We start from the raw sequence: 25260 nt of genomic DNA, 5'->3' as shown, positions 1-25260 counted from the left end.
AGATTGAGTAGAAGTTTAACAAAAGAAGTGATACTTTGGATCTGTGAATCCGAAGAACAAAGGAAAAAGCCAAGGTAGAGTGACCCAAGACAACCTATCGAAGCCACAAGAAAAGAACAACACCATGAAGTTAAAGAAGGACACAAGAAAGTGGTGTGAGTTCCATAAGAGCCCCACTCACAACACAAGTGAGTGTCAGACCAAGCAGTCGTTGGTGGCCGAGATGAAGGCTTCAGAATTAGATGCATGTTCCAACCTTGAGGCAGAACCCAACAAGGTGAATGAAAAAGGGAAGAAAATCATTGATGTGGAGCCCAGCGCCACTCTTGTCACTACCAAGGTCCAGAAGAATGAGCCCGAAGATCTAGAGGAGGGGGAGCATCTTTTCCACTCATAGATGTGGGTGAAGGGTTAGCTGTTGCAATTCATTGTTAATAGTGGGAGCCAAAAGAACCTCATTTGTGGAAAGGTCATGAAGTGGTTGGGACAACCAACCATACCACACCCGCAACCGTACATCATCGGGTGGCTTCACCAAGGACGAGATCTCCGAATCCATCGGCAGTTCCGCCTTCCCTACAACATCAAGCGCTTAACGGATGAGGTATTGTGATGTTGCACCACTTGATGTTTATGATGTATTATTAAGCCAACCATATTTGTGGAAGTGACATGATGTGTATGAGTCAAGGCCTCACGCTGTTATTATTTCTTTGTGTAATACATTATACAAGATACCAAGGGTAGCCCCACCTACCGCCACTTCTTTTATCTCTGCTAAATAAGGCAATAAGATCATTTCCCAAACTAGGAAATTTATTTTCTGTCTAGTTCGCTCTCAAAATAAGAGGAAGATCATAGCCACATCCATGTCCCCAGGGAATGGTTCCTCCACGCAGTAGAAGTAGGTGGATACGGTCATGAAAGAATATAGGGACATCTTCTCCTCACCCACAGGGGTACCATTGCACTTTCAGGTCAAGCATTCGTCTGATCTCACTTTCAGAGCACCTTTACCCAACGGGCCAATCTATCACCACTCTATTCTGGAAAATACCAAGTACAAGTAGGGACATGGTTAGCATCAGGTACCACACAATTTTCATGTGGGCGATAGATTATGGTTGCATTTGCATAAATAACTCCTTAGAAGAGCCCATCAAAAGCTCAGACCACTCCGATATGGTCCTTACACCATTACAAAGGTTTTGGGAAACAATAATTTGGAGCACAACATTCCCCCATTCTTTCACTTGCACTGAGTGTTCAATGTGGACTGCCCTCGACCATGCTTCCCACCATTACTAGACACATCAGAGGTTGCAGAATAGCTCACCAGGGACTAAATTCAACAGAAGTTTCCTCATCCCATGGAGGAACTCAATGCAATGGGTAGCATTGCTTCCTAAGGGGGTGTTGATGCCCCGAAAATCGTTGCAACAACATTGGGGAAACCACCCGGTCCGGACCTTAGTGCAGCTCCTTTTCCGTTTGGAATAGTGGTTCCGACTGGGGATAATGGGACCAGTTTCCCAGGAATTATAAGTAAACGGGATGGATGAGTGACTTATGACATAAGATGGTAATAAGCGGACAGCTAAACTATAAGCGAAATGTAATAACTATAATTTAATCCCGGGACTTATTACTTGGTAAAGCGTAGCGTTTGATGATCTGTGCTTTAAGGCAGGCATATAGATGACTCTAACGCTTTAAGCATAGATGTTTAAACCATTTAAAATTGCTCTGCATAATTAGTTATGCAGAGCGATTAGAGCGAATTACTACACTTAATCATTCATATCATTGATACATGCATGAGTGAAAGAGATAACAAATCATCAAAACATTCAATAGTGAAACGAAATGAAGATTCGCTGTTATATCGCATACATGCATTCAACAATAACAAAGATAATAACACAGTAATTCATATAATAAGAGAGAACACAGATACAGATAATAGTACCATGTAAGCTGCTCGATCAATCCAGTATATTAATCACTATGTCGCAGTCCTTCCTTCAAATAAGAAAAGCATTCCAAACAACAGACAGTCGTGCGCAATTGTGTAAAACAGCCTTCTAATCAAAATTAAGAACCGCTGGTCGAGTTTCACAACAGAATATAGACTGAAGCACAATAGTGCAAACTTCAGCCTTTAAGTCTATTACAAAATTTTACGACCCTTTCCAAAACAATGAAAGGGTCTATAAATACTATACTAATCTAAATATCTAAACAACTGAAAAGCTATTAAATTGGCATTAATAAATGTTTTTTTTTATCTTTCTTGGCGATCTGGCAGTTGGCGGCAATGCTTCATTCGGTGGGTTCTTTGCCTTTACTCCTTAGCTGACATATCGCCAGCATTGGCTCTACTTCTGGTGGAGTGTTGAGACGCGAAGTTAGCTGGGCGTCATATGTAGCATCCTGAATGTCGGGGATCAGGCATCCGGGGGCATCTGTTAAACACTTGAGAGCAGACCTTTGAGTATGTGGCTTGACTAGAAAGAGCCAATATGCTTCAGACGTTAAAGTATTTACTCCGGTAATTAACTTCCTCTGTTCCTCCAAGCCATGATAACTTGCTTGTTCAAGCATATCTGCTGTTGTTATGCTTCCAGGTGTGCACTTGGAGATCATATTTGCCAGATAAAGTGTATCATTGACTAAGTCGATCATATTGCTGGCAATTATTTTACACCTGGAAGCCACCCTTTCTGCTTTCATTACCTGAGTATTCCATTCAGTGAAGAGTATGTCCTTATACGTTTCATGGATTCGGGACAAATTCGCCGCTTTCCCTTCTGGAGTGTCTTGCCACTCAACATATTTGGATATGGCATCTTCGGCTTGATCTAGCTCATTTCTGGCCTTCTCTATTTGCTCACACACTGTTGTAGATATTTCGCATAATGACTCAGCCTTAGCAAGTTGTTGACATAGAAGTCTGATCTGAGACAGTAATGCGCTATTTATTTGAGTTGCCTCTGCTCTGAAATTCTTTACACTCTGTGTGCTCTTAATACCTTCGAGCTGTGTTGATAGTTTAGCTATTCGCTCATCTTTCGATTTCATCATCATCTCATTTGATGTTTTCAACTGTGACAATGCCTCTGACAATTATTTTGCCTTCTACGCTTCACTTTGGTTTATCCTTTGTCTTTCAATTTGCAGTTGCTGGGTTAACAAATTGTTTTCCTGCTGTTGAGCCAGCAACTGCTCTTCCACCTGTGCTGCTTTGTTTTTCGCTTCAATTACCTCTGCCTTTAATGCATATATTTCATGGTCCTTAGTCTTCAACAGAAGACTTACCTCTGACGCTTTGTCGATAGTTGCTGCGGAATAAGCTCCCGCGAATTGAGACAGTTTTGTTAGATCATCGGAGGGATCCAAATCCTCCTTCCAGACCATATTGCCCGTGACTGTTTGCTCAGGCAAGATAGAAGGTTGATCAAGCCTTCGTCTTTTCTTAGAGCGCTTAATAACGGCTCTATGCTTTGGGTTGTAAAAAATATCCAGGGGAGGAATTTCTTCCACCTGGAGAACAATTTGATCGGAAGGGTCCTTATTGATTATCTCGACATCCTGTGAAATGGGTGGGCCGCTGGTTCCTCCAAGAGCTTGAGAAGAAGTGGTATCGGGCGCATCGCTTGTTTTAGAGGCGTCTGTGTCTTTGGAGCCTTCTTTACCACTGATAATGGAATCGAATTGGTTCCATTGTTTAATCAATTCAGGATCGATGGAGGTTTGCTTATGTTGCTCTGTATGGGCTTTGCTCCGTTCCCTTTCTTGTTCTAACTTCTGCTGTTCTTCAAGTGCTTTTCGCTGCTGCTCCTCCTGCGTTTTCCGCTGCTGCTCCTCCAATTCCTTTTTCTGCCTATCTGCTAGTTCTTTCTTTAGTTTCTCTTCTTCCTTCTTCTTCCTCTGCTCTTCTTCCTTCTGTGCCTTTTGCTGCCTTTCTATCTGCTCCTTTTTCTGCCTCTCTGCTTCTCAGCCTGCAGCTTCTTCTGCCTTTCCTCCTGTTGTTTATCCTGTTCTTTAGTTGTAACAGGAGGTGAATGTATATGTTGCCGACCAGGCTCGCTTGAGGAAGACGCTGGGGTTGTGGATAATAACTCTAGGGGCAGAGTTTGCAACCTCTGCTCCCTAAGTTTATTAAACTCTGTCAACGCCTCATCATTGTATTTCATTATGGCAAGCTGTTTGGCTTGGCTTATTGTCTCAGCACCTACGAACAGGTCATCAAACATATCCTCTTGATGATCAACTTTTGTTAATTTTGCTTGTTCTAGGGCAATGTAGGCAGTTTTCTTTGGATCATAGAGTCTGCTTGGGATAGTTACCAGGGATAAAGCTTGGAGTTTTGTCGCTTCTTTTTCTACATGCTTGTAATTAAGCAGCGTAAAGACCCCAATTCTTAAAGGAAAAGAGGGCCAACCTTTCTTCTTCTCCTCTTTGAGAGTTTGTGTGGCACTCTCGGCCATAATCTGGTAGCAGATTTCCCGGGCTAACAGCTTGTCTGGGATATATAAAGGGAGGACATGTGGCCTAGCCTTACTCCCAAAAACTCTGATATAGGTGAAATACTCTTCCCCAAACCAACTCGCTACGGCTGGTAAATCAAAAGAAGCTTCATAGGAAATTCTGGAAATGGGTTTGTCATAAATAGAATAGTAAATGGGCGCCATGAAACCATTACAAATTTGGTACAAGTGGTCCTTGTAAGAGGACTTCCACAATTTGTGATGGTATAAATGAATGGGTGTTGGATCTTGGGTGGTCCATCTCCAACCGAGGACAGGAAACTCAGAATTAAGACACAGGGTATCCATAATGTAAGCAGAATAATAAAATGGCGGGATTTTCCTTTCGATGACTATGGTTTTGGCTCTAAATTCACGAACAGCTACGACCAACTTATCAGAAAGAATAGTGGCCCAATCCATAATTATAGTGTTGATAGCCGCTTCCATTAAGGGAACCATGTCAATATTGATATTAACAGAGTCATGTAATCCCCACAGTCTACACATCATAATCCCCGCATAGCAATAGGGAGAAGCCAAAGAAACGTTGGAGTACTTACCCGAACTTTCATGCTTGTGCTTGGCTGGGTTCTGCCTCCAATCTCGGAGGGGTTCGGATGGTGATTCATTTTCATTTGCGAATTTCTCCACGAAGGCTCTGTTGTAGACTAGCTCCGGTTCAGGCAAATGATACATTCGCCTCAGGTCATCAGGCTTGAATGACCCGAAAATCCTTCCGTCCCTTGTATGAAAAGTTCTATCAGTGATGGGGATTTCTTCAATTGCCCAGCACACCACATCTGTGTAAGGGAGAACCTGCTCTCTGGCCGTTATTCTGTGCAAAAAGGAGTCGGCCAAATCTTTGAGAGTTGCATCAGACTTCCTTAGTACATCCACACAAGCCGTTCTCACTGTCACTTTTGGTTGCTCGGCCTCCAACAGATTATATGTGCCCTGCCATGTGGTCCTAGCAAGACCAGTGCATGTAGTGTCCGAGATTAGGCCTTTCTTCGAAATTGAAGCAGCTTGACCTGCAACAGGTGTTGTAGTAGAACCAGAATTCCTCTTATTTTTCTTCCCCATCATGTTCAGCCTTTTCTCAACAAACGAACTCTACACAAGTGCAAGAGAAATCGTAACATGAGAAATAATGAAGACAAAGCATAATGGGAAAGATATATATCACTTGAAGCGTGGCGATATTAATTTTCAAAAAGTGGCTGCGGATCCAATCACTAGTAAGAGATCACATATGCATTAATGGTGTTTTCAAGGCCTGCTACCCATTAAATGACCTTTACGCTGTTATTCAGTTGAATGACCTCCTAACGCGTGCAACAGATATGATAATGCCTTAGACGCAAGTATTCGTTAATCGAAGGGGCAAAGTTATTAAATACGCATGTATTACCTTATCCCTGCATTTAACGGCATTTTGAAATCTGCGCTTTATCAACCGGATTAAAATATAACTTTAAAGCTTAAAGCAATCACTTTTTGAAAATGCCGATTACCGATGAACAATGTCGCATCGCATGGGGGGAAAGAGTTACACTATCGTTTGAAAGTAGTCCTAGCGAACACCGATTGTGATATCGCATCGGACTAGCACGTGAACACATTACCAGATGCATATTAAGTGATTTGCCGACTTCCGATAGCGATATCGCATCGCATCGGGGAAAGACCTGAGCGCCTTATGAGAGTGCATGGGATACCGCCGACGGCCGATAGCGATATCGCATCGGGTCGGGGTTTGTAACTTAAAGCGTTCTCCCACAAGAGGCAATGCCGATTGCCGATTGCCGATATAGCATCGCATCGGGGTATAAGATATGTGCTCTTTTTTGTGTATGCATGGAATACCGCCGATCGCCGATAGCGATATCGCATCGGCAAAGACCGAAGTGCCGTTTAAATGCATCTCTCTTGTTATTGCGATATGCGATCTTGCGATCGCTTTATCGCAATAATAAAAGATTGTTTTATTTTGGGAACATTGTTATTCGAAAAAGGCTCCAATTCACAAACACTTTTGATTATCATTCCTTCTTCGAACAAATTCATTAATACCAATTATTTTTTTTTAAAAGGGACCCATTTCATATGTTGATTGTTTATAAATACAGATGATATGAAATGGGGGGTTGTTGTAGGGCACAACAGGGGGGAGGAATGATCCAGGTGGGTTTTGGTGGCCACCCACCTATCCCACTTGGACCCCCACAATTTTCTCTTTCAATTTTTCAGTTTCCTTAATTGTAGCACAATTTACTATTTTTGGTAGTTTTTCGGGTCTTGAACTTCTGAAACCGTTTTGAGGTCCTAAACGACGTCTTTTGGGAAAAATGGGAGCAACATGGGTCCATTAACCTATGTTGCTCATCCCAAAGTTGTATTACTCGGATAGATCTTTCTAACGAGGTATTGTGCACGTCAAACAGAGATCATATGCCAAAGTTACAACCCCGGGACGTTGATGTACCAATTTACCCAAAACGGGGTCCATAGTTTGGCGCTTCATCTCCTAGGGTTAGGTTTTTGGATGTTTAAGGTTTTCCATTATTTCTCAACAATAAATAGGCCTTCGAGCCTCATTGTAAGACAGTTTAGGGGCATGTAGCCGCCACATCTCTTCTCAGAGATAAGCTATTGTCGCCCTAGCTGGTTTATTTCCATTTATGTTTGTAAGCATATTTCAGTATTTTACATTAATGAAATGAAGTATTATTTCTGCTACATCTCTGTGTTTATGGTTATCTCTGTAATTTGTTGCATTCATGTTTAAATCTGGATCAATGGTATCAGAGTGATCTGCTCTTTCTCTGTTTTTCTTTGCATGTCCCCAACAAGGCTGGGATATGAGGAGTTAGGGCTTGAACTAGTTGAACCTTTGCCATACCAGCCTCGCAAACCCCGACGGCCTCCCATGGCGGATGAAAAGAAAGATGAGGGGGCAGGAGATCTGTCATGCGGAAAGAGTCAATTTTGCGGACAAAACCAGAAACTAAGGCTTTTCTAGTGACAAACAAAACAATCAAGCACTATCTTTCCCTAAATATGCATTTAAAATAAGAGCAACCAGGTGTTTAAGGCTTACCTTTAGTCCAACGTTGTTTGTAGCGGCCAAGTCTCTTCGATCCAAATGAGCTCCTCTCCTTGAAGCCTGCATACACAAACAAGCAAATGATTACATAGCACCTGAATAACTCATATAATAAAACATATTCATCATAAAGACCAAGGAGTTTATGAAACAAATTATATATAACAACTTGTTGAGAAAAATGAACTTAATTGTATTAATTGGAAATAAAAGAAACCTTACAACCAACGCCTTGGTGTTGTGCAGGTCCCTCCCAGGGTCCAGCAAGAGTTCTCCTCTACTTTGATCAGCTCACCCACTTCCAAATGAAGCTAAGAAAGGAATGTGATCTCTCCTCTCAAGCTCTATAAGGGAGTCCTAATTTCAGCAGCATCTACCCTTAGGAATGTTCAGCTTTCAACCTCTTTTGCCTCTGGCCCAATGCCTGTATTTATAATGCTTTGGAGGAAGTTAAATAGGTCCACCATCAATGGGATAAGCCCCTCTTTCAAATGGATAGCTCCCCTCTTCATGGGATAAGTTCCTCTTTCATTGGGATGCGTGAACCATCTGGAGGTGCTCAATCCACGTCAAACCATCTTCGAGAATGCTCTAGAATCGACCGCAAGTAAGTTTTTTGAAGTAAAACTTGTGCCTTTTGACTTTTACAGGGGTACGCACCCAGCCCTTTACAGACAGAGCGTACAAGTACGCAGGTATTATGTACTTGAGGTGCGGGCCCGCAGGTAAGAGTAAGAGAAAGTGCAGAACCAGAGTTATATTGATTTTTAAAGGCTTTCTCTCTTTTTTGGAGTTTGACATGAGGAGCAGAGGTATAAGACTTGCCAAGGAGGAAAGTATGGTTATTGATGGAACCATACTGACTGCAAATAGTCATGATGACAAATTTTAGTGTAACAGATTGCCCCCTAAAGTGCGAGGTCTGTAGTAGATCAGGGTTTTATATCATCTAGGAAGGGTGAAGCACTTTATCATTTCGAGGATTATCTTGTGGAGAGCCCAGTCAGAACCTGCAAATATTCAACACAAAATACATATATGAGATCATATCATCGCTGAGGTAGGCATTCCCATACTCAGATCAAAAACTTAACTAACAAACTAACTACTGCTTTGATATAGGAATGATTTCGCAATACATCATAATCATAGACACATGTAGACACAGTATGGACGCAGCCATCTGTTTATAATTAGTCTACTGTATAATGAATACAAAACTCCTCGTAGCCTGGATGGTGGAAACTAGATCCAGGGTCTTCATTTCTGCTTCCTGAAATAGTACGATTCTATCCATGCGAATAAATGAGTTGATGTCGAACATGGTAGAAACCACTTGATTACCAGTCAATGATGTAAACTGTTAACAAGTGTGAGAGAGACCACCAGTGATGTCAATGGCTCTCAAAGTACCCAGTACAATCCATGAGATGTGAATGAATGTGTTGATGTCGAACATGTCACAGAATCCCTTGATCGAAGGTCATTGATGTAACCTGTCATCAAAGGCGAGAAACCTGCCCTTTGAGGCATGCAGATCCCAAGGTACTGATGATTTCTAGATCATCTTTCTAGATAATGTGTTGATGTCGATAGAAAGCGATCTGTCGTAGGCGAGCCCACAACACGAAATCATAGATCAAGTTGAAGAAATGTAGCTGTAAGGACTGACTCAGGGATGGTCAAGATGGATGACAGATATTTTGCAGATGAATGGATTATTTGCAAGACTCATCTTGAACACATAACGACACTACAGATGGTTTGGTGGCAATTGTCCCAAAGTTAATACCTGGAAACCGGCTGAAGACTTTCAATGTGGTTGATCAACTATTAGGCAAAGGATTTCCCAATCCAGGTGAATGAAAAGTGTCGTGTTCAAGAGTGGTGATAAGGTTTTTCCGAGACAGAGTATAACAAATAGGCTCATTTTCCTCTCTTTTCCCCCACCGTTTCTGGCAAGTACCTCTTTATTTTTTACAAGCTTGAGGAGGATAACATTTGCTTGATTATAAGCTCATCCTTCGGATGAGTCCAACTTAGTTTAGATTCAAACCCTAAGAAGGAGTGGTTCGTTCCTGTTTGTAATTGAACAGGTCCTTTACTGTGAAATTTTAACGAGTCCAGTATAGGAGAAACTCGATGTTTTTCAATTTTAGAGAGTCTGAAAAACTTAAGAAGACTCCAGGGTTGACCTTTTTCGTAAATTTGTGTCTCCCAAGCCCGAAAAAGTATAAAATAATACTTGAGAGAACCGCTTGATCTTTTATGACCAAGGAGTACTTTTCGTTATTAGTGTCTTTGATCTGAAAAGTAGAAAGCGATCAAGGACACGTCGTTTTATTTCCAATATCGAATTTGAAACGACAAAAATCCGGCAATCTTTTCATGTTTTTACGGTCAGAAAAGGGTTGTAAGAGGACCGTCTTTTTAGTTCCGTTTTAACGAGTTTAAAAAGAAAAACTCGGCAATCTTTTCATATTTTGAGAGTCTGAAAAGGGCTTAAAAGAGAACTCCAAGGATTCATTTTTTCGTAAGTTTTAACGAGTTCGAAAAAATGACAAAAATGTACTCATGGTTTTCACTTTTTCGTAAGTTTTAATGAGTTCGAAAAAATGATAAAAATGTACTCATATGGCCGACTTTCAATTTAATTTACGAGCAGGAAAAGATGGAAAGAACTCGACATTTTCATTTGTTTTACGAGAATGAAAGATAGCAAAATAATCTCGGGATTTTCATGAGTTTAACGAGTCTTGAAAATAACTGAAATTGACTCGAGATAGGTTTCATTTTTACAAAAGCTTGAAACAGAGAAAAACTATGCTTCAAAGTAGTTTCATTTTTACACAAGCTTGAAACAGAGAGAAAACTGTGCTTGATGCCCCCTAAGCGTAACTGCTAGAGCGCATACCCCCCAGCTTCATTCCATTCAACTAAGTACAAGATGGATGGAATGAAGGTTCATGTACGAGATCATTTGAAAGACTCGGCCTAAAACTGTAAGAAAATTATGCAAAACACTGAAATAACTAACCTAAATATACAACTTAACATTTATGAGATCTAGTCAAACTCTCGACTCAAGTAGAGGAGGAATTGTTTCATTTTTTAACAAGCTTGACACAGGAAAAGAACTATGCTCGGATTCGGTTTCATTTTTACGCAAGATTGAAACGAAAAACTATGCTTGTTATAAGTTCGCATGCCCCCAGCATAGTGACGCAAATCAAGGTACATGCCCCCCAAGCTTCATTGCATTCAACCAGGTGGATGAAATGAAGGTTTACTTTCGAAATCTTGGAAAGACTCGTGGGAGTTGTTTCATTTTTTAGTGAGGTTGACACAGGAAAAGAACTGTCCTCAAAACCCTTGTTTCATTTTTTAAACGAGCTTGACACAAGATAAGGAACTATGCTCATAACTACTCTCTACAATCTACCTATATATCCTAAAATCTACCCCATTCATTTTTTAATGAGGTTGACTCAGTAACAGGAACTATCCTCTAACACCCTGTCTCATTTTTTTAACGAGGTTGACACAGGAAAAGAACTATCCTCGGTTCTACTCTCAAAAATCTACCTATATAACCTACCCTTGTTTCAGTTTTTAAAGAGCTTGACACAAGACAAGGAACTATGCTCAAGAAGTTCGCATGCCCCCAGCATAATGATGCAAAGTGAGGTACAGGCCCCCCAAGCTTCAATGCATTCAACCAGGTGGATGGAATGAAGGTTTACTTTCAAGATTTAACTTGAAAAGGGAGTTGTTTCATTTTTTAAGGAGGTTGACACAAGAAAAGAACTATCCTCATACTTGATTCATTTTTTAACGAGGTTGACTCAGTAACAGGAACTATCCTCGCACTCACTGATTCATTTTTTAACGAGGTCGACACAGTAAAAGGAACTGTCCTCATACCAACTGATTCTTTTTTTAATGAGGTTGACACAGGAAAAGAACTGTCCTCATACTAGCCTGTTTCATTTTTTAACGAGGTTGACAAAGGAAAAAACTATCCTCGCCCCTGATTCATTTTTTAACGAGGTTGACTCAGTAAAAAGAACTATCCTCTGATCAACTGATTCATTTTTTAACGAGGTTGACACAGTAAAAGGAACTTTCCTCAAACAACTGATTCATTTTTTAACGAGGTTGACACAGGAAAAGAACTGTCCTCATGCTCACTAAGTCGCCATTTTGTCATGCGGAAAGAGTCAATTTTGCGGACAAAACCAACCTCCCTAGAAACTAAGGCTTTTCTAGTGACAAACAAAACAATCAAGCACTATCTTTCCCTAAATATGCATTTAAAATAAGAGCAACCAGGTGTTTAAGGCTTACCTTTAGTCCAACGATGTTTGTAGCGGCCAAGTCTCTTCGATCCAAACGAGCTCCTCTCCTTGAAGCCTGCATACACAAACAAGCAAACGATTACATAGCACTTGAATAACTCATATAATAAAACATATTCATCATAAAGACCAAGGAGTTTATGAAACAAATTATATATAACAACTTGTTGAGAAAAATGAACTTAATTGTATTAATTGGAAACAAAAGAAACCTTACAACCAACGCCTTGGTGTTGTGCAGGTCGCTCCCAGGGTCCAGCAAGAGTTCTCCTCTACTTTGATCAGCTCACCCACTTCCAAATGAAGCTAAGAAAGGAATGTGATCTCTCCTCTCAAGCTCTATAAGGGAGTCCTAATTTCAGCAGCATCTACCCTTAGGAATGTTCAGCTTTCAACCTCTTTTTCCTCTGGCCCAATGCCTGTATTTATAATGCTTTGGAGGAAGTTAAACAGGTCCACCATCAATGGGATAAGCCCCTCTTTCAAATGGATAGCTCCCCTCTTCATGGGATAAGTTCCTCTTTCATTGGGATGCGTGAACCATCTGGAGGCGCTCAATCCACGTCAAACCATCTTCTAGAATGCTCTAGAATCGACCGCAAGTAAGTTTTTTGAAGTAAAACTTGCGCCTTTTGACTTTTACAGGGGTACGCACCCACCCCTTTACAGACAGAGCGTACAAGTACGCAGTTATTATGTACTTGAGGTGCGGGCCCGCAGGTAAGAGTAAGAGAAAGTGTGGAACCAGAGTTATATTGATTTTTAAAGTCTTTCTCTCTTTTTTGGAGTTTGACATGAGGAGCAGAGGTATAAGACTTGCCAAGGAGGACAGTATGGTTATTGATGGAACCATACTTACTGCAAATAGTCATGGTGACAAATTTTAGTGTAACAAGATCCTATCAAGTTATTGCTCGAAGAAGCCCTCGAGCAACAAAGGAACGTGATGATGGAAACCTTTGCCCAGATCCTTCAGCAACTACCCAGGGGCGATGCATCTTCTTCCAACAGATGCTCTGGAAACGCCACACCCTTTAAGGTACAAGTTAACTTTGAAATCTCCATATTCGAGGGTTAGATAGATTTAGATGTCATAGATAAATGGATAAATATGCTAGAAGGGTATTTTTATGTTCATGATTTTTCCAGCAGGGAAAAGATCACTTTTGCACTTCTCAAAGCAGCCCCCCATGTCAAAGACTAGTGGGAAACCTACCGTGAGCAGAAGGATGGAAGTACAGGCTCACTATTTTCAGCCGCACCCACTTGGAATTCATTTCGGGATGCCATCAAGGAGAAGTACTACCCTGTCAAGAGCTATGAGGACAAATACATAAAGTGGACCATGCTGCGGTAGGGAAGGGACCAAGATGTGCCGGAGTTCACAAATATTTTTCATACCCTTCACACAAAGTTGGGCATCAAGGATTCTGAGTTTCATTTGGTACTCAAATACCATGGTTGCCTACACAGGTACATCCAGGATGAGATGGAGTTCCTGGACATCTCCTCACTCAGCATGACGTACCGATACGCTATCAAGATCGAGAAAAAGTTTAAACAAAAGAAGCAAGACTTTGGATCTGCGAATCCGAAGAACAAAGGACAAAGCCAAGGCAGGGTGACCCAAGACAACCCGTCAAAGCCGCAAGAAAAGAACAACACCACGAAGTCAAAGAAGGACACAGGAAAGTGGTGTGAGTTCCATAAGAACCCCACTCACAACACGAGTGTCAGACCAAGTAGTCGTTGGTGGCCGAATTGAAGGCTTCATAATCAGATGCATGTTCTAAGCCTAAGTCAGAACAAGACAATGGAAATGACAAAGGGAAGCAAATCATTGATGTGGAGACCAGCGCCACTATTGCCACCACCAAGGTCTAGAAGAATGAGCCCAAAGATCCAGAGGAGGGGGAGCGTCTTTTTCACTCGCAGATGTGGGTTAAGGGTTCGCCGCTATAATTCATTGTTGACAGTGGGAGCCAAAAGAACCTCATTTCAACAGAGGTCATGAAGCGGATGGGACTAGCAACCATACCACACCCGCAACCGTATAGCATCGGGTGGCTTCACCAAGGACGAGATCTTCGAGGCCGCCAACAATGCCGCCTTCCCTACAACATTAAGCCCTTCATAGATGAGGTATTGTGTGACATTGCACCGCTCGATGTTTGTGCTGTATTATTAGGCCAACCATACTTGTGGAAGCGACATGCTGTGTATGAGTCAAGGCCTCGAGCTGCTATTATTTCTTTGTGTAATACATTATACAGGATACCAGAGGTAGCCCCACCTACCGCCACTTCTTTGATCTCTACTAAGAAAGGTAGTAAGATCATCTCCCAGGATAGGAAATTTATTTTCTATCGGGTTCGCTCTCAAAGTAAGGGGAAGATCGTAGCCACATCCATGGCCCCCTGGAAGGGTTCCTCCACGCAGCAGAAGCAAGTGGATACGGTCATGAAAGAAGACAGGGACATCTTCTCCTCACCCATAGGGGTACCGTTGCACTGTCAGGTTAAGCATTCGTCCAATCAGATTTCCAGAGCACCTCTACCAACAGGCTGATCTATCACCACTCCATTCTGGAAAATACCAAGTACAGGCAGCGACATGATCAGCATCAAGTACCACACAAGTTTCAAATGGGTGAAAAATTCATGTTGCATTGGCAGAAATAACGCCCTACAAGAGCCCATCAAAGGCTCACACCACTCTGATATGGTCCTTACACCATTTCCAAGGTTGTGGGAAACAATGCTTTGGAGCACAACATTCCCCCATTCCTTTGCTTGCATCGAGTTTTCAATGTGGACTGCCATTGACCATCCTTCCCACCATTATTGGACACACCAGAGGTTGCAGAATAGCTCACCAGGGACCAAGTTCAGCAGAAGTTTCCTCATCGCATGGAGGAACTCAACGCAATGGAGACCATCGCTTCCTAAGCGGGGAGGAATGATCTAGGTGGATGTTGGTGGCCACCCACCTATCTCACTTGGACCCCCACAACTGTCTCTTTCAGTTTTTCAGTTTCCTTAATTGTAGTACAATTTACTATTTTTGGCAGTTTTTTGGGTCCTTAACTTTCGGAGCCGTTTTGAGGCCCTAAATGACGTTTTTTTGGGAAAACTGGGAGCAACATGGGTCCATGGACCGATGTTTCTCATCTCAAAGTTTTATTCCTTAGATAGATCTTTCTAACGAGGTATTGTGCGCGTGGAAGTTGATGTACCAATTTACCCAAAACGGGGCCCATAGTTTGGTGTTTCATCTCCTAGGGTTAGGGTTTTGGATGTTTAGAGTTTTCCATTGTTTATCAATGGTATCATAGCAGTCTGGTCTTTCTCTGTTTTTCTTTGCTAGTCCCCAACGAGGTGAGGATATAAGGAGTTATGGCTTGAACTAGTCAAACCTTTGCAAGACCAGCCTCACAAGCCCCGGAAGCCTCCCATGGCAGATGGAGAGAAAGAAAAGGGGGTAGGAAATCCTATCAAAATATTCCTCAAAGAAGCCCTCGAGTGACAAATGAACACGATAATGGAAAACTTTTCCCAGATCCATTAGCGACTACCCAGGGGTGACACATCTGCTTCCAACAGCTACACTAGAAATGCCACACCCTTTAAAGTACAAGTTAACTTTGAAATCCCCATATTCGAGGGTCATATAGATGTAGTTGCCGTAGATAAATGGTTAAATCTGCTAGGAGGATATTTTTTTGTTCATGATTTTTCTAGTCGGGAAACGATCACTTTTGCACTTCTCAAAGCAGCCCCCCATGTCAAAGATTGGTGGGAAACCTACTATGAGCAGAAGGATTAAAGTACGAGCTCACTATTTTCAGCTGCACCCACTTGGAATTCATTCCAGGATGCCATCAAGGAGAAGTAATACCCTGCCAAGAGCTATGAGGACAAATACATAAAGTGGACCACGCTGTGACAGGGAAGGGACCAAGATGTGCCGGAGTTCACAAATATTTTTCATACCCTTCACACAAAGTTGGGTATCAAGGATTCTGAGCTACATTTGGTACTCGAATACAATTGATACCTACATAGATACATCTAGGATGAGATGGAGTTCCTGGACATCTCCTCACTTGGCAGGGCGTACCGATATACTGTCAAGATTGAGCAGAAGTTTAAACAAAAGAAGCGAGACTTTGGATCTGTGAATCCGAAGAACAAAGGATAAAGCCAAGACGGGGTGACCCAAGACAACCCGTCCAAGCCACAAGAAAATAACAACACCACGAAGTCAAAGAAGGACACAGGAAAGTGGTGTGAGTTCCATAAGAGCCCCACTCACAACACAAGTGAGTGTCAAACCAAGCAGTCGTTGGTGGACAAGTTGAAGGTTATAGAATCACATGCATGTTCCAACCCTGAGGCAGAACCCGACAAGGGAAATGACAAAGGGAATCAAATCATTGATGCAGAGCCTAGGGTCACTGTTGCCACTGCCAAGGTCCAGAAGAATGAGCCCAAAGATCCAGAGGAGGGGGAGCGCCTTTTCCACTCATAGATGTGGGTAAAGGGTTTGTCGCTGCAAATCATTGTTGACAGTGGGAGCCAAAAGAACCTCATTTCGGAAAATGCAGTGAAGTGGCTAGGGCTACCAACCATACCACACCCGCAACCATACATCATTGGGTGGCTTCACCAGAACGAAATCTCGGTGTCCCCCGGCAGTGCCGCCTTCCCTACAACATCAAGCCCTTCAAAGATGAGGTATTTTGTGATGTTGCACCGCTTGATGTTTGTGATGTATTATTAAGTCAACCACACTTGTGGAAGCAACATGTTGCGTATGAATCAAGGCCTCACATTATTATTATTTCTTTGTGTAATACATTATACATGATACAGGAAGTAGCCCCACCTACTGCCACTTCTTTGATCTGTACTAAGAAAGGCAATAAGATCATCTCCCAAACAAGGAAATTTATTTTTTGTCTGGTTTGCTCTCAAAGTAACGATAAGATCATAGCCACATCCATTGCCCCCAGGAAAGGTTCCTCCACACAGGAGAAGCAGGTGGATATGGTCATGAAAGAAGACAGGGACATCTTCTCCTCACCCATAGGGGTATTGTTGCACTATCAGGTCAAGCATTCATCCGATCTGACTTCCGGAGCACCTCTACTCAACGAATCCATCTATCACCACTCCATTCTGGAAAATGCCAAGTACAAGCGGCGACATGATCAACATCAGGTACCACACAAGTTTCAATTGGGCAACAAAGTCTGGTTGCATCTGCAGAAAGAATGCCTTACAAGATCCCATCAGAAGCTCACACCACTCCGATATGGTCCTTACACCATTACCAAAGCTGTGGGAAACAATTCTTTGGAGCACAACATTCCCCCATTCCTTCGCCTACACCGAGTGTTCAATGTGGACTACCCTCGACCATGCTTCCCACCATTACTGGACACATCAGAGTTTGCAGAACAGCTCACCAGGGACCAAGTTCAATAGAAGTTTCCTCATCTCATGGAGGAACTCAACGCAATACAAACCATAGCTTCCTAAGGGGGAAGGAATGATCCAGGTGGATGTTGGTGGTCACCCACCTACCCCACTTGGATCCCCACAACTGTCTCTTTCAGTTTTTCAGTTTTCTTAATTGTAGCACAATTTACTATTTTTGGCAGTTTTTCGGGTCCTGAACTTCCAGAGCCGTTTAGAGGCCCTAAATGAGAGAAACAGGGGTTTGTGGATTGATGTTTCTCATCCCAAAGTTGTATCCCATGGATAGATCTTTCTAACGAGGTATTTGTGCATCAAACGAAGATTGTATGCCAAAGTTACGACCCAGGGACGTTGATGTACCAATTTACCCAAAATGGGGCCCATAGTTTGGCGCTTTATCTCCTGGGGTTAGGTTTTTTGATGTTTAGGGTCTTCCATTGTTTCTCAACAATAAGTAGGCCTTCGAACCTCATTGTAAGATAGTTTAGAGGCATGTATCTGCCACATCTCTTCTCAAAGAAAAGCTACCATCACCTTAGCTGGTGTATTTCCATTTCTGTTTGTAAGCATATTTCAATATTTTACATTAATGAAATGAACTATTATTTCTGCAGCATCTCTATGTTTATGGTTATCTCTGTAATTTGTTGTGTTCATGTTTAAATCTAGATCAGTGGTATTAGAGTGGTATGCTTTTTCTCTGTTTTTCTTTGCATGTCCCCAACGAGGTGGGGATATAAGGAGTTAGGGCTTGAACTGGTTGAATCTTTGCAAGACCAACCTCACAAACCCTAACAGATTCTCATGGCAGATGAAAAGAAGTACAAGGGGATAGGAGATCCTTTCAAAATATTGCTCGAAGAAGCCCTCAAGCGATAAAGGAACGCGATGATGGAAACCTTTGCCTAGATCCTTAAGCGGCTACCCAGAGGCGACGCATCTGCTTCCAACAGCTACTCTGGAAATGCCACACCCTTTAAGTTACAAGTTAAATTTGAAATCTCCATATTCGAGGGTCATATAGATTCATATGCCGTAGATAAATGGTTAAATATTTTACAAGAGTATTTTTCTGTTCATGATTTTTCAAGCCAGGAAAAGATCACATTTGCACTTCTCAAAGCAACCCCCCACGTCAAAGACTGGTGAGAAACCTACTACGAGCAAAAGGATGAAAGTACGGGCTCACTATTTTTGGCAGTTTTTCGGGTCCTGAACTTCAAGAGTCATTTTGAGGCCCTAAACGATGTTTTTGGGAAAATTGGGAGCAACAAGGGTCCATTGACTGATGTTGCTCATGTCAGAGTTGTAGTCCTTAGACAGATCTTTCTAACGAGGTATTGTGCACATCAAAAGGAGATCGTATGCCAAAGTTACGACCTTGGGACGTTGATGTACCAATTTACCCAACACGAGGCCCATAGTTTGGCGCTTCATCTCCTAGGGTTAGGTTTTTGGATGTTTAGGGTTTTCCATTGTTTCTCAACAATAAATAGCCCTTTGAGCCTCATTGTAAGACAGTTCAGAGGCATGTAGCCGCCACATCTCTTCTCAGAGATAAGCTACCATCTCCCTAACTGGTTTATTTCCATTTCCGTTTGTAAGCATATTTCAGTATTCTACATTAATGAAATTAAGTATTATTTCCACTGCATCTCTTTGCTTATGGTTATCTCTATAATTTGTTGCATTCCTGTTTAAATCCAAATCAGTGGTATAAAAGCGGTCTTCTCTTTCTATGTTTTTCTTTGCATGTCCCCAATGAGGTGGGGATATAAGGAGTTAGGACTTGAACTGGTCGAACCTTTGCAAGACCAGCCTCACAAACCCCAACGGCCTCCCATGGCAGATGAAAAGAAAGATGAGGGGAAAGGAGATCCTATCAACATCTTGCTCGAAGAAGCCCTCGAGTGATAAAGGAACGCAATGGTGGAAAATTTTTCCCAGATCCTTCAGCGGCTACCTAGGAGCAATGCATCTGCTTCCAATAGCTACTCTAGAAATGCCACACCCTTTAAGGTACAAGTTAACTTTGAAATTCCGATATTCGAGGGTCAAATAATTTTCAAATGCCATAGATAAATGGTTAAATATGCTAGAAGGATATTTTTCTGTTCATGATTTTTCCAGCCAGGAAAAGATCAATTTTTCACTTCTTAAAGCAACCCCTCACATCAAAGACTGGTGGGAAACCTACTGCGAGCAAAAGGATGAAACTACGGGCTTACTATTTTCAGCCGCACCCACTTGGAATTCATTCCGGGATGCCATCAAGGAGAAGTACTACCGTGTCAAGACCTATGAGGACAAATACATAAAGTGGACCACATGGCGGCAGGGAAGGGATCAAGATGTGCCGGAGTTCACAAATATTTTTCATACCCTTCACACAAAGTTGGGTATCAAGGATTTTAAGCTTCATTTGTTACTCAAATATCGTGGCTGCCTACACAGGTACATCCAAGACGAGATGGAGTTCCTAGACATCTCCTCGCTTGGTACAACGTACCAACACACTGTCGAGATTGAGTAGAAGTTTAACAAAAGAAGCAAGACTTTGGATCTACGAATCCGAAGAACAAAGGACAAATCCAAGGTGGAGTGACCCAAGACAACCTGTCGAAGCTGCAAGAAAAGAACAACACCACGAAGTCAAAGAATGACACAAGAAAGTGGTGTGAGTTCCATAAGATCCCCACTCACAAGACAAGTGAGTGTCGAACCAAGCAGTCATTGGTGGCCGAGATGAAAGCTTCAAAATCAGATGCATGTTCCAACCTTGAGTCAGAACCCGACAAGGGGAATGAAAAGGGAAGCAAATCATTGATGTGGAGCCCAGCGCCACTCTTGTCACTACCAAGGTCCAGAAGAATGAGCCCGAAGATCTAGAGGAGGGGGAGCATCTTTTCCACTCACAGATGTGGGTGAAGGGTTCGCTGCTGCAATTCATTGTTGATAGTGGGAGCCAAAAGAACCTCATTTGCGGAAAGGTCATGAAGTGTTTAGGACAACCAACCATACCTCACCCGCAACCGTACATCATCGAGTGGCTTCACCAAGGACGAGATCTCTGAATCCACCGACAATTTCGCCTTCCCTACAGCATCAAGCGCTTCACAGCTAAGGTATTGTGTGATGTTGCACCACTTGATGTTTGTGATGTATTATTAAGCCAACCATACTTGTGGAAGTGACATGATGTGTATGAATCAAGGCCTCGCACTGTTATTATTTCTTTGTGTAATACATTATACAGGATACCGGAGGTAGCCCCACCTATCGCCACTTCTTTGATCTCTGCTAATAAAGGTAGTAAGATCATCTCCCAAACTAGGAAATTTATTTTCTGTCTAGTTCGCTCTCAAAGTAAGGGGAAGATCATAGCCACATCCATGTCCCCCGAGAAGGGTACCTCCATGCAGTAGAAGCAGATGGATATGGTCATGAAAAATATAGGGACATCTCCTCACCCACAGGGGTACCGTTGCACTTTCAGGTCAAGCATTTGTTTGATCTCACTTCTGGAGCACCTTTACCCAACGAGCCGATCTATCACCACTCCATTCTAGAAAATACCAAGTATAAGCAGGGACATGGTTAGCATCAGGTACCACACAAGTTTCATGTGGGCGACAGATTATGGTTGCATTTGCATAAATAACTCCTTATAAGAGCACATCAGAAGCTCAGACCACTCCGATATGGTCCTTACACCATTACCAAGGTTGTGGGAAACAATACTTTGGAGCACAACATTCCCCCATTCCTTCACTTTCACTGAGTGTTCAATGTGAACTGCCCTCGACCATGCTTCCCACCATTACTGGACACATCAGAGGTTGTAGAATAGCTCACGAGGGACCAAGTTCAACAGAAGTTTCCTCATCCCATGGAGGAACTCAATGCAATGGGGACCATTGCTTCCTAAGGGGGGAGGAATGATCCAGGTGGGTTTTGGTGGCCACCCACCTATCCCACTTGGACCCCCACAATTTTCTCTTTCAGTTTTTCATTTTCCTTAATTGTAGCACAATTTACTATTTTTGGTAGTTTTTTGGGTCCTGAACTTCTGAAACTATTTTGAGGCCCTAAACGATGTTTTTTGGGAAAAATGGGAGCAACATGGGTCCATCAACCTATGTTTCTCATCCCAAAGTTGTATTACTTGGATAGATCTTTTTAGCGAGGTATTGTGCGCGTCAAATAGAGATCATATGCCAAAGTTACGACCCCGGGACGTTGATGTACCAATTTACCCAAAACGAGGTCCATAGTTTGGCGCTTCATCTCCTAGGGATAGGTTTTTGGATGTTTAAGGTTTTCCATTATTTCTCAACAATAAATAGGCCTTCGAGCCTCATTGTAAGATAGTTTAGGGGCATGTAGCCGCCACATCTCTTCTCAGAGGTAAGCTACTGTCGCCCTAGCTGGTTTATTTCCATTTATGTTTGTAAGCATATTTCAGTGTTTTACATTAATGAAATGAAGTATTATTTCTGCTACATCTATGTGTTTATGGTGATCTCTGTAATTTGTTGTGTTCATGTTTAAATTTGGATCAGTGGTATCAGAGTGATCTACTCTTTCTCTGTTTTTCTTTGCATGCCCCCAACAAGGTCGGGATATAAGGAGTTAGGGCTTGAACTGGTCGAACCTTTGCTAGACCAGCCTCGAAAACCTCGATGGCCTCCCATGGCGAATGCAAAGAAAGATGAGGGGGCAGGAGATCCTATCAAATTATTGCTCGAAGAAGCCCTCGAGCAACAAAGGAATGCGATGATGGAAACCTTTGCCCAAATCCTTCAGCAACTACCCAGGGGCGATGCATCTTCTTCCAACAGATACTCTAGAAATGCCACACCCTTTAAGGTACAAGTTAACTTTGAAATCTCCATATTCGAGAGTTAGATAGATTCAAATGTCGTATATAAATGGTTAAATATGCTAGAAGGGCATTTTTATGTTCATGATTTTTCCAGCCGGGAAAAGATTACTTTTTTACTTCTCAAAGCAACCCCCCATGTCAAAGACTAGTGGGAAACATACTGTGAGCAGAAGGATGGAAGTACGTGCTCACTATTTTTAGCCACAGCCGCTTGGAATTTATTCCAGGATGCCATCAAGGAGAAGTACTAACTTGTCAAGAGCTATGAGGACAAATACATAAAGTGGACCATGCTGTGGTAGGGAGGGGACCAAGATGTGTCGAAGTTCACAAATATTTTTCATATCCTTCACATAAAGTTGGGCATCAAGGATTCTGAGCTGCATTTGGTACTCAAATACCATGGCTGCCTACACAGGTACATCCAGGATGAGATGGAGTTCCTGGACATCTCCTCACTCGGCATGATGTACCGATACGCTATCAAGATCGAGAAAAAGTTTAAACAAAAGAAGTAAGACTTTGGATCTGCGAATCCGAAGAACAAAGGGCAAAGCCAAGGCGGGGTGACCTAAGACAGCCCGTCGAAGCCGCAAGAAAAGAACAACACCACGAAGTCAAAGAAGGACACCGGAAAGTGGTGTGAGTTCCATAAGAGCCCCACTCACAACACAAGTGAGTGTCGGACCAAGTAGTCATTGGTGGCCGAATTGAAGGATTCATAATCAGATGAATGTTTTGAGCCTGAGTCAGAACCAGACAAGGGAAATGACAAAGGGAAGTAAATCATTGATGCAGATCCCAGCGCCACTATTGCCACCGCCAAGGTCTAGAAGAATGAGCCCAAAGATCCAGAGGAGGGGGAGCTTCTTTTCCACTCATAGATGTGGGTTAAGGGTTCGCCACTACAATTCATTGTTGACAGTGGGAGCCAAAAAAACCTCATTTCAGCAAAGGTCGTGAAGCGGATGGGACTAGCAACCATACCACACCCGCAACCGTATAGCATCGGGTGGCTTCACCAAGGACGAGATCTTCGAGGCCACCAACAATGCCGCCTTCCCTACAGCATTAAGCCCTTCATAGATGAGGTATTGTGTGACATTACACCGCTTGATGTTTGTGATGTATTATTAGGCCAACCATACTTGTGGAAGCAACATGCTGTGTATGAGTCAAGGCCTCGAGCTGCTATTATTTCTTTGTGTAATACATTATACAAGATACCAGAGGTAGCCCCACCTACCGCCACTTCTTTGATCTCTACTAAGAAAGGCAGTAAGATCATCTCCCAGGCTAGGAAATTTATTTTATGTCGGGTTCGCTCTCAAAGTAAGGGGAATATCGTAGCCACATCCATGGCCCCCTGGAAGGGTTTCTCCACACAGCAGAAGCAAGTGGATACGGTCATGAAAGAAGATAGGGACATCTTCTCCTCACCCATAGGGGTACCATTGCACTGTCAGCTCAAGCATTCATCCGATCAGACTTCTGGAGCACCTCTACCCAACATGTCGATCTATCACCACTCCATTCTAGAAAATACCAAGTACAGGCAGTGACATGATCAGCATCAGGTACCACACAAGTTTCAAGTGAGCAACAAATTCATGTTGCATCGACAGAAAGAACACCCTACAAGAGCCCATCAGAAGCTCAGACCACTTCAATATGGTCCTTACACCATTTCCAAGGTTGTGGGAAACAATGCTTTGGAGCACAACATTCCCCCATTCCTTCGCTTGCATCGAGTTTTCAATGTCGACTACCATCGACCATCCTTCCCACCATTATTGGACACACCAAAAGTTGCAAAACAACTCACCAGGGACCAAGTTCAGCAGAAGTTTCCTCATCGCATGGAGGAACTCAACGCAATGGAGACCATTGCTTCCTAAGGGGGGAGGAATGATCTAGGTGGATGTTGGTGGCCACCCACCTATCTCACTTGGACCCCCACAACTGTCTCTTTCAGTTTTTCAGTTTCCTTAATTGTAGCACAATTTACTATTTTTGGCAGTTTTTTGGGTCCTGAACTTCTGGAGCCGTTTTGAGGCCCTAAATGACGTTTTTTTGGGAAAACTAAGAGCAACATGGGTCCATGGACCGATGTTGCTCATCTCAAAGTTGTATTCCTTAGATAGATCTTTCTAACAAGGTATTGTGCGCATCAAACAGAGATCGTATACCAAAGTTACGACCCCAGGAAATTGATGTACCAATTTACCCAAAACGGGGCCCATAGTTTGGCGCTTCATCTCCTAGGGTTAGGTTTTTGGATGTTTAGGGTTTTCCATTGTTTCTCAACAATAAATAGGCCTTCGAGGCTCATTGTAAGATAGTTCAGAGGCATGTAGCTGCCACATCTCTTCTCAGAGATAAGCTACCATCGCCCTAACTGGTTTATTTCCATTTCTGTTTGTAAGCATATTTCAATATTTTACATTAATGAAATGAAGTATTTTTATGGTTATCTCTGTTGCCTCGCTTGAGGAATAGTTTCACGGAAATGGAGACGAACCGGGATGACGTCCGATCTTGTTTCTGGATTGAGTGGAAAATGTATATGTGAAGAGTTTGATAGCCATTGTATCGCTAAGTATCCTTCCCTAGAAAGCCATCACCTTTCCCGGCATCTATTCTGATTTGCAAGAGGGCGAAGACTAAGTAGGGAAGATATAGGTCTTTACCTATTGAATCAAGCTTGAGAGTAGTAATTTGTTGTGTTCTTGTTTAAATTCGAATCAAAAAGGAAATTGGTGGACATCTAATCCGCCAAGGGTTAAGGTATGGGAGATGAACGATCAAAGGGAGTCCAAGAGACGTTGGAATATGAATCCAATGATCATATCAATGTATTTTAAATGTATATTTATGTTAATAAGTAATGTAATTC

Source organism: Pinus tabuliformis, chromosome 4_1, assembly GCF_031772625.1.
Source record: "Pinus tabuliformis cultivar Carrire ecotype Pingquan chromosome 4_1, CPIR1, whole genome shotgun sequence".
NCBI lineage: Eukaryota > Viridiplantae > Streptophyta > Pinopsida > Pinales > Pinaceae > Pinus > Pinus tabuliformis.
The sequence above is the reverse complement of the archived record's forward strand: the minus strand, read 5'-3'. Positions refer to the sequence as shown.